This window comes from Danio rerio, chromosome 7 (assembly GCF_049306965.1).
Source record: "Danio rerio strain Tuebingen ecotype United States chromosome 7, GRCz12tu, whole genome shotgun sequence".
Classification (NCBI taxonomy): Eukaryota; Metazoa; Chordata; class Actinopteri; order Cypriniformes; family Danionidae; genus Danio; species Danio rerio.
Genome location: NC_133182.1, coordinates 63,667,501 through 63,677,719, shown reverse-complemented (window position 1 = coordinate 63,677,719; position 10,219 = coordinate 63,667,501). Strand labels below are relative to the sequence as shown.

Genomic DNA, 10,219 nt, shown 5'->3' with positions numbered 1-10,219 from the left:
ATGTCAGAGCTGTCCCTCCTCGCGATGGCCCTCCCTGGCAGATCCCTTTGAGAGAGCACCTAATCTCTCAGGGACAGGGCACCATCTGGCACCATCGCCCCAATCTTTGGAACCTCCACGTGTGGTCCTTAGACGCGAGGAAGACTTAGGTAACCTACCGATTGCGGTGGTCAATCGGGCTAGAGCCCCCTCCTCGAGCACGCCTATGCCCTGAAGTGGAGTCTATTCACTGAATGGTGTGTCTCTCGCAGAGAAGACCCCCGAAATTTGCCAGATCAGCGTTGTGCTTTCTTTACTCCAAGAGAAGCTGGAGAGCAGGCTGTCGCCCTCCACTCTCAAGGTTACGTGGCCGTCATCTCCGCTCTCATGACGCTGTGGCTGGCAGCACCGTGGGAAGGCATAACCTCATCATCTGGTTCCTCAGAGGCTCTAGGCGAATTAATCCACCCCGCCCCCCTCTCATGCCCTCTTGGGATCTCGCCTTCGTTATCACGAGCCTGCGTCAGATCTCTTCGATCCTCGACTCAGTATCTTTAAGATTTCTGTCTCTGAAGACAGCTCTGCTGGTTGTGTTGATACCGATTTAGAGGGTCGGGGGCCGTATCGAAACAGAGGTTGGCCCACTGGATAGTGGATGCCATCTCCCTCGCTTAGAGCTAGGGTGAGTCGTGTCCCCCTAGAGCGTGCACACTCCACTTGGAGCATCGCATCCTCTAGGGCGCGTGCACGCAGCGCCTCTCTAACAGACATCTGTAGAGCTGCGGGCTGGGCGACACCTAATACATTTGCAAAACTGCGAGTAGAGCCGATTTCCTCAAGGGTATTAGGTAACTCTCTGTGATTGAGGAAACAACTCGGTGAAGGTGCTGAAACATGCTTGCTGCACCATTCTCCCTAACATGGAGATACATGCGCTTTTTCATCTGTCAGTAAATGTGCCACAGCCATGTCACCCTGCAGCCCAAGACCGGTTACTCACTGAAGCTAAGCAGGGCTGAGCCTGGTCAGTACCTGGATGGGAGACCACTAGGGAACACTAGGTTGCTGTTGGAAGTGGTGTTAGTGAGGCCAGCAGGGGGCGCTCAACCTGTGGTTTGTGTGAGTCCTAATGCCCCAGTAAAAGTGAAGGGGACACTACACTGTCAGTGGGCGCCGTCTTTCGGATGAGACGTTAAACCGAGGTCTTAACTCTTTGTGGTCATTAAAAATCCCATGGCACTTCTCGTGAAAGAGCAGGGGTGTAACCCTGGTGTCCTGGCCAAAGTCCCTCTATCGTCCCTTACGATCATGGCCTCCCAATCATCCCTTTCCACCGAATTGGCTCTATCACTGTCTCTCCACTCCACCAATAGCTGGTGTGTGGTGAGCGCACTGGTGCCGTTGTCCTGTGGCTGTCGTCGCATCATCCAAGTGGATGCTGCACACTGGTGGTGGTGTGGAGAGACCCCCCTCATGATTGTAAAGCACTTTGGGTGTATGGCCATACACAATAAATGCGCTATATTAATACACATTACATTACATTACATTACAGTAAAGTTCCCCGTTAGGTGAGCCCTGCAGATTCCTCCGAGCCCTCAGCACTGACTCATTCGCTGGCCCATTACGTTGTAGGACTGCCCGCTGGTCAGCCTGCGTTTTGGGTATAGGTCCCCACTATGCGTGATCCCCACTAGACGATCCCATATGCTTATGCAGCCACGGTGCAGCCCCCCTCACGGGCGGACCCCTGTCTTCCCTCTCTGCTAACCATCTTATTATATGCATACTCCCCCTTCTCAGGGCTAGTCCATATATTTTGCCATCATATCTCCCCATTGGGTAGCAGGGGGCCTCCACAGCGTCCTCCCTATTGGGACTGCACAATTTAACAACGTACTGTCGTATTTTCCTATAATTATCTAGACATTCGCGACTCCCAAAAAATATATCTAAGTCCGTAAAACTTCTTGAAGTGGAATAAGTATGGGCCAGGGATCACGTTGGAAGACCGCGCCTCTCTTTGATGCAGGAGCACTCACTCTATGCCTGGCTATCCTCTCATCGAAGGTAAGGTGCAGTCATTATGGCGTTTTCTAGACATTTCCCCATTCGTGGATTAAATAAATCCACTAATAGCACTGAAGTTCCCCATCTGAAGGGGAACGCTTTGGTTACTACAGTAACCCTCGTTCCCTGAGGAGGGGAATGGAAATGCTATATAGCATCGCCATAATGATTGTTCCTTAACTGTAAGTGTCAGTCTCTTCAGCTTTAAAGGATGGCGTTTCCTTGCTTCCCCTGTGCTTATATGAGGAGCTAATTGGCAATAAGACACGCATGCGCAAGCTTACGCTGCCAACTCATTTGGCATTTCATTTGGCATTTGACCCGTTATATACTCTTTCAGACAATTGGCTCTCTATAACGAAATCCCCATTCGTGGATTAAATAAATCTACTAATAGCATTTCCATTCCCCCAACTCGGGGAACGAGGGTTACTTTAGTAACCAGAGAGATTTTCAAGCTTTTCCATATCAAATTGGAAATAGGAAGGTCAAATGTGTTTACATCTGGAATTTCATCACGTCTGTTTTGTTTTTGCTAATTTTTGAGAATCAGGCCAAACTGCTGCTTTATGACTTCACATGATTTTAAAACTTCAGTCAGTGCTAAAAAAGAAAAATAACAAATTAGTATAAATCAACCTGTAGCTTATTCTCATACAACTTGTGTAAATACAACAGTGGGTTAGATACTGCTGATATTCTCTAGTTGATCTTTACTTTCTCCCAATAGTTCGGTTTGGGGCACCAGCAGCACCGTTTCTGCAAATTAAGTTAGTTTTGGGTAACCAGCAGCACAGTTTCCTGCAAAGTTAATTGTGGGTAACCATCGGTACCGTTTCAGAAAGCGAGAAGCCTTAAATCACCGGTCCACTCTGACATCCATGACCCTCAAGCTCTGGCCTCAAGCCGGACAGGGTGTGACCTCTCGGGCCTTTCTCTGCCGGAGGTACGGGCTGCCGTAACTGGTTATCGCTGACCTGCCGTCAAGGTTTCAGGGAAGGCGTGATTTAGTGGACTTAGGTTTTGAGCGATACACATTTTAGATCTCCAGGGTAGCGCCTGCGCCCCGCAAGCCGGCTCCGGTCGTCCGTTTTGGGCATGGTGCATAGATTGAGTGTGGGTTGGTGGTGTCCGGTCAACTCCGTGGCTATAGATCATCGGGACATGTCTGCCAATCCCTGCCCTGGCTTGCACACTTTCCCCCGGGTATGCATAGCCCCGTGGCTCGGTGAAGTGGAAGTTCTGGTGCTTCAATAGCGACGTTGTGGCTGGGCCCCGCAAGCCGGCTCTGGTCGTCCGTTTTGGGCATGGTGCTGCATAGATTGAGTGTGGGTTGGTGGTGACCGGTCAACTCCGTGGCTATAGATCATCGGGACATGTCTGCCAATCCCTGCCCTGGCTTGCACACTTTCCCCCGGGTATGCATAGCCCCGTGGCTCGGTGAAGTGGAAGTTCTGGTGCTTCAATAGCGACGTTGTGGCTGGGCCCCGCAAGCCGGCTCTGGTCGTCCGTTTTGGGCATGGTGCTGCATAGATTGAGTGTGGGTTGGTGGTGACCGGTCAACTCCGTGGCTATAGATCATCGGGACATGTCTGCCAATCCCTGCCCTGGCTTGCACACTTTCCCCCGGGTATGCATAGCCCCGTGGCTCGGTGAAGTGGAAGTTCTGGTGCTTCAATAGCGACGTTGTGGCTGGGCCCCGCAAGCCGGCTCTGGTCGTCCGTTTTGGGCATGGTGCTGCATAGATTGAGTGTGGGTTGGTGGTGTCCGGTCAACTCCGTGGCTATAGATCATCGGGACATGTCTGCCAATCCCTGCCCTGGCTTGCACACTTTCCCCCGGGTATGCATAGCCCCGTGGCTCGGTGAAGTGGAAGTTCTGGTGCTTCAATAGCGACGTTGTGGCTGGGCCCCGCAAGCCGGCTCTGGTCGTCCGTTTTGGGCATGGTGCTGCATAGATTGAGTGTGGGTTGGTGGTGTCCGGTCAACTCCGTGGCTATAGATCATCGGGACATGTCTGCCAATCCCTGCCCTGGCTTGCACACTTTCCCCCGGGTATGCATAGCCCCGTGGCTCGGTGAAGTGGAAGTTCTGGTGCTTCAATAGCGACGTTGTGGCTGGGCCCCGCAAGCCGGCTCTGGTCGTCCGTTTTGGGCATGGTGCTGCATAGATTGAGTGTGGGTTGGTGGTGACCGGTCAACTCCGTGGCTATAGATCACCGGGACATGTCTGCCAATCCCTGCCCTGGCTTGCACACTTTCCCCCGGGTATGCATAGCCCCGTGGCTCGGTGAAGTGGAAGTTCTGGTGCTTCAATAGCGACGTTGTGGCTGGGCCCCGCAAGCCGGCTCTGGTCGTCCGTTTTGGGCATGGTGCTGCATAGATTGAGTGTGGGTTGGTGGTGACCGGTCAACTCCGTGGCTATAGATCACCGGGACATGTCTGCCAATCCCTGCCCTGGCTTGCACACTTTCCCCCGGGTATGCATAGCCCCGTGGCTCGGTGAAGTGGAAGTTCTGGTGCTTCAATAGCGACGTTGTGGCTGGGCCCCGCAAGCCGGCTCTGGTCGTCCGTTTTGGGCATGGTGCTGCATAGATTGAGTGTGGGTTGGTGGTGACCGGTCAACTCCGTGGCTATAGATCACCGGGACATGTCTGCCAATCCCTGCCCTGGCTTGCACACTTTCCCCCGGGTATGCATAGCCCCGTGGCTCGGTGAAGTGGAAGTTCTGGTGCTTCAATAGCGACGTTGTGGCTGGGCCCCGCAAGCCGGCTCTGGTCGTCCGTTTTGGGCATGGTGCTGCATAGATTGAGTGTGGGTTGGTGGTGACCGGTCAACTCCGTGGCTATAGATCACCGGGACATGTCTGCCAATCCCTGCCCTGGCTTGCACACTTTCCCCCGGGTATGCATAGCCCCGTGGCTCGGTGAAGTGGAAGTTCTGGTGCTTCAATAGCGACGTTGTGGCTGGGCCCCGCAAGCCGGCTCTGGTCGTCCGTTTTGGGCATGGTGCTGCATAGATTGAGTGTGGGTTGGTGGTGACCGGTCAACTCCGTGGCTATAGATCATCGGGACATGTCTGCCAATCCCTGCCCTGGCTTGCACACTTTCCCCCGGGTATGCATAGCCCCGTGGCTCGGTGAAGTGGAAGTTCTGGTGCTTCAATAGCGACGTTGTGGCTGGGCCCCGCAAGCCGGCTCTGGTCGTCCGTTTTGGGCATGGTGCTGCATAGACTGAGTGTGGGTTGGTGGTGTCCGGTCAACTCCGTGGCTATAGATCATCGGGACATGTCTGCCAATCCCTGCCCTGGCTTGCACACTTTCCCCCGGGTATGCATAGCCCCGTGGCTCGGTGAAGTGGAAGTTCTGGTGCTTCAATAGCGACGTTGTGGCTGGGCCCCGCAAGCCGGCTCTGGTCGTCCGTTTTGGGCATGGTGCTGCATAGATTGAGTGTGGGTTGGTGGTGTCCGGTCAACTCCGTGGCTATAGATCATCGGGACATGTCTGCCAATCCCTGCCCTGGCTTGCACACTTTCCCCCGGGTATGCATAGCCCCGTGGCTCGGTGAAGTGGAAGTTCTGGTGCTTCAATAGCGACGTTGTGGCTGGGCCCCGCAAGCCGGCTCTGGTCGTCCGTTTTGGGCATGGTGCTGCATAGATTGAGTGTGGGTTGGTGGTGACCGGTCAACTCCGTGGCTATAGATCACCGGGACATGTCTGCCAATCCCTGCCCTGGCTTGCACACTTTCCCCTGGGTGTGCATTGCCCCGTGGCTCGGTGAAGTGCAAGTTCTGGTGCTTCAATAGCGGCGTTGTGGCTGCGCCCCGCAAGCCGTCTACCAAGAGAATAAAGGCGGTAAGAGCACCAACGGCGGCCGGCCAAACTCCAGTAGTGACAGCCAGGTGGGTCACCAGCAGCACACAATACTCAATTGGGCCACCAGCAGCACGCAATACTCAATTGGGCCACTAGCGTCACACAATACTCGATTGGGTCACCAGCGGCACGCAGCCCCCAAATCCAAATAGTAAAGGCAAGGTGGGCAACCAGCGTCAAACAATACTCGATTGGGTCACCAGCGGCACGCAGCCCCCAAATCCAAATAGTAAAGGCGAGGTGGGCAACCAGCGTCAAACAATACTCGATTGGGTCACCAGCGGCACGCAGCCCTCAAATCCAAATAGTAAAGGCCAAGAGGGCCACCAGCGGCACGCATTACTGAAATGGGTCACCAGCAGCACGTGAGTCTGTCAAGTGCATTTTAACAAAGTCAGTGTCCCCGGGCTTAATAGTGGGGTGCCCGGGCACGGCTGGTGAACGGGTTCCATGTGGTGGGGTCGTAGGCCGGCCCATGTCTCCCGGCTTCAAGCCCAGGCCGGCCAGCCAGCCAGCCAGCCAGCCAGCCACCCCCAATCCAGCCAGGCCAGGTCAGGTCAGGCAAGCCCAGGCCGGCCAGCCAGCCAGCCAGCCAGCCACCCCCAGCCCAGCCAGGCCAGGCCAGGTCAGGCAAGCCCAGGCCGGCCAGCCAGCCAGCCAGCCAGCCACCCCCAGCCCAGCCAGGCCAGGCCAGGTCAGGCAAGCCCAGGCCGGCCAGCCAGCCAGCCAGCCAGCCAGGCCAGGCCAGGTCAGGCAAGCCCAGGCCGGCCAGCCAGCCAGCCAGCCAGCCACCCCCAATCCAGCCAGGCCAGGCCAGGTCAGGCAAGCCCAGGCCGGCCAGCCAGCCAGCCAGCCAGCCAGCCACCCCCAATCCAGCCAGGCCAGGCCAGGTCAGGCAAGCCCAGGCCGGCCAGCCAGCCAGCCAGCCAAGTCCAGCCAAGCCCACCCCCAGTCAGCCAGCCAGCCAGCCAGCCAGCCAGGCCAGGCCAGCCAAGCCCAGCCCAGCCCACCCCCAGTCAGCCAGCCAGCCAGGCCAGGCCAGGCCAGCCAAGCCCAGCCCAGCCCACCCCCAGTCAGCCAGCCAGCCAGCCAGCCCAGGCCAGCCAAGCCCACCCCCAGTCAGCCAGCCAGCCAGCCAGCCAAGCCCACCCCCAGTCAGCCAGCCAGCCAGCCAGCCAGGCCAGGCCAGGCCAGGCCAGCCAAGCCCAGCCCAGCCCAGCCCAGCCCACCCTCAGTCAGCCAGCCAGCCAGCCAGGCCAGGCCAGGCCAGCCAAGCCCAGCCCCAGTCAGCCAGCCAGCCAGCCAGCCAGCCCAGGCCAGCCAAGCCCACCCCCAGTCAGCCAGCCAGCCAGCCAGCCAGCCCAGGCCAGCCCAGCCCACCCCCAGTCAGCCAGCCAGCCAGCCAGCCAGCCCAGGCCAGCCAAGCCCACCCCCAGTCAGCCAGCCAGCCAGCCAGCCAGCCCAGGCCAGCCAAGCCCACCCCCAGTCAGCCAGCCAGCCAGCCAGCCAGGCCAGGCCAGGCCAGCCAAGCCCAGCCCACCCCCAGTCAGCCAGCCAGCCAGCCAGCCAGCCAAGCCCACCCCCAGTCAGCCAGCCAGCCAGCCAGGCCAGGCCAGGCCAGGCCAGGCCAGCCAAGCCCAGCCCACCCCCAGTCAGCCAGCCAGCCAGCCAGCCAGCCCAGGCCAGCCAAGCCCACCCCCAGTCAGCCAGCCAGCCAGCCAGCCAGGCCAGGCCAGGCCAGGCCAGGCCAGCCAAGCCCAGCCCAGCCCAGCCCAGCCCAGCCCAGCCCAGCCCACCCTCAGTCAGCCAGCCAGGCCAGCCAAGCCCAGCCCACCCCCAGTCAGCCAGCCAGCCAGCCAGCCAGCCCAGGCCAGCCAAGCCCACCCCCAGTCAGCCAGCCAGCCAGCCAGCCAGCCAGCCAAGCCCACCCCCAGTCAGCCAGCCAGCCAGCCAGCCAGCCAGCCAGGCCAGGCCAGGCCAGGCCAGGCCAGGCCAGCCCAGCCCAGCCCAGCCCACCCCCAGTCAGCCAGCCAGCCAGCCAGGCCAGGCCAGGCCAGCCAAGCCCAGCCCACCCCCAGTCAGCCAGCCAGCCAGCCAGCCAGCCAGCCAAGCCCACCCCCAGTCAGCCAGCCAGCCAGCCAGCCAGCCAGCCAAGCCCACCCCCAGTCAGCCAGCCAGCCAGCCAGGCCAGGCCAGGCCAGGCCAGGCCAGCCAAGCCCAGCCCAGCCCAGCCCAGCCCAGCCCACCCCCAGTCAGCCAGCCAGCCAGCCAGGCCAGGCCAGGCCAGCCAAGCCCAGCCCACCCCCAGTCAGCCAGCCAGCCAGCCCAGGCCAGCCAAGCCCACCCCCAGTCAGCCAGCCAGCCAGCCAGCCAGCCAGCCAGGCCAGGCCAGGCCAGGCCAGCCCAGCCCAGCCCACCCCCAGTCAGCCAGCCAGCCAGCCAGGCCAGGCCAGGCCAGGCCAGGCCAGGCCAGGCCAGGCCAGGCCAGGCCAGCCAAGCCCAGCCCACCCCCAGTCAGCCAGCCAGCCAGCCAGCCAGCCAGCCAGCCAGCCCAGGCCAGCCAAGCCCACCCCCAGTCAGCCAGCCAGCCAGCCAGGCCAGGCCAGGCCAGCCAAGCCCAGCCCACCCCCAGTCAGCCAGCCAGCCAGCCAGCCAGCCCAGGCCAGCCAAGCCCACCCCCAGTCAGCCAGCCAGCCAGCCAGCCAGCCAGCCAGGCCAGGCCAGGCCAGCCCAGCCCAGCCCACCCCCAGTCAGCCAGCCAGCCAGCCAGGCCAGGCCAGGCCAGGCCAGGCCAGGCCAGGCCAGGCCAGCCAAGCCCAGCCCACCCCCAGTCAGCCAGCCAGCCAGCCAGCCAGCCAGCCAGCCCAGGCCAGCCAAGCCCACCCCCAGTCAGCCAGCCAGCCAGCCAGCCAGCCAGCCAGGCCAGGCCAGGCCAGGCCAGGCCAGCCCAGCCCAGCCCAGCCCAGCCCAGCCCAGCCCCAGTCAGCCAGCCAGCCAGCCAGCCAGCCAGCCAGGCCAGGCCAGCCCAGCCCAGCCCAGCCCAGCCCAGCCCAGGCCAGCCAAGCCAGCCCACCCCCAGTCAGCCAGCCAGCCAGCCAGCCAGGCCAGGCCAGGCCAGCCAAGCCCAGCCCAGCCCACCCCCAGTCAGCCAGCCAGCCAGCCAGCCCAGGCCAGCCAAGCCCACCCCCAGTCAGCCAGCCAGCCAGCCAGGCCAGGCCAGCCCAGCCCAGCCCAGCCAGCCAGCCAGCCAGCCCAGGCCAGCCAAGCCAGCCCAGGCCAACCCAACCAGCCCAGGCCAGCCAAGCCAGCCCACCCCCAGTCAGCCAGCCAGCCAGCCAGCCAGCCAGCCAGGCCAGTCAGTCAAGCCAAGCACAATGTCAGTTGTGGGTAACCAGCAGCACCAATCTGAGAGACAAAGTTATTTTTGGGTGACCAGCAGCACAGTTTCATTGCAAAGTTAGTTGTGGGTAACCATCGGTACCGTTTCTGAAAGCGAGAAGCCTTAAATCACCAGTCCACTCCGACATCCATGACCCTCGAGCTCTGGCCTCAAGCCGGGCAGGGTGTGACCTCTCGGGCCTTTCCCTGCCGGACGTCCGGGTAACCGTAGCTGGTTATCGCTGACCTGCCGTCGAGGTTTCGGGGAAGGCGTGATTTAGCGGACTTAGGTTTTGAGCGCGTAACTACGTGCCACCGCCTTCCACCACATGACCGATGGGAAATGTGCGCGATGCCCCAGGGGCAGGCCCCTCGCCCGGTCATCTGACAAAGGGGACCGCTGTGGGTGGGGTGAGATCCTCCCCGATTTGGGCATTCGAAAGGAGGGCGAGGTGGGTCTTCACCCGGTCCTCGACCCTAGCTTATTGGGTGAAATAGACTCAGATGGCCCGTCTGCCTCGGAATGTCCTACATTGACGGGAATAGGTGCGTAAGTTGGTGTTGTGCGTGCGCCTTAACCGGGCAGCATCCCTCCCTGTCCTCCCCACCCTCCCGGGCTGGACCCCGGGCGTGTTGGCTGGCGGCGGGGTAGGATTGGTGTGCCGGGTAGGTGTGCGCGGCATCTCTGGCGCAGTTGTTCCCGTTACGAAGCACGAACCTTCCTGGTGATGGCCTCGATTAGAAGCCATGCCCGTTCGCGGCATACCCCAACCCCCCTTCTGCGTGAAGGCCGGATGGGTGGCGGGTAGGCAGTGGGTAACCGCCGCCTCTCCCCCCCTCTCCCTCTGGCATTTTACCTGATGTGTGAGGGGCTACCTGGTTGATCCTGCCAGTAATATATGCTTGTCTCAAAGATTAAGC

At 60.5% G+C, this 10,219-nt stretch overlaps 1 long non-coding RNA gene and 1 other non-coding gene across 2 annotated transcripts in view; one reads left to right on the top strand and one right to left on the bottom strand.

The window, feature by feature from the left end:
- Positions 1-597: 597 nt before the first annotated feature.
- Positions 598-10,219, bottom strand: part of LOC141375168 (uncharacterized) — a 174,645-nt gene continuing 165,023 nt past the window's right edge. Inside the window, exons 4-5 of the long non-coding RNA XR_012382774.1 lie at positions 1,528-1,849; positions 598-923 (exon numbers count right to left, since the gene is read on the bottom strand). This is a non-coding gene — a long non-coding RNA (uncharacterized lncRNA). The remainder of the gene's footprint in view (positions 924-1,527; positions 1,850-10,219) is intronic.
- Positions 10,172-10,219, top strand: part of LOC137495136 (18S ribosomal RNA) — a 1,940-nt gene continuing 1,892 nt past the window's right edge. The window contains exon 1 of the ribosomal RNA XR_011015053.2: positions 10,172-10,219. This exon is cut by the window's right edge and continues 1,892 nt beyond it. This is a non-coding gene — a ribosomal RNA (18S ribosomal RNA).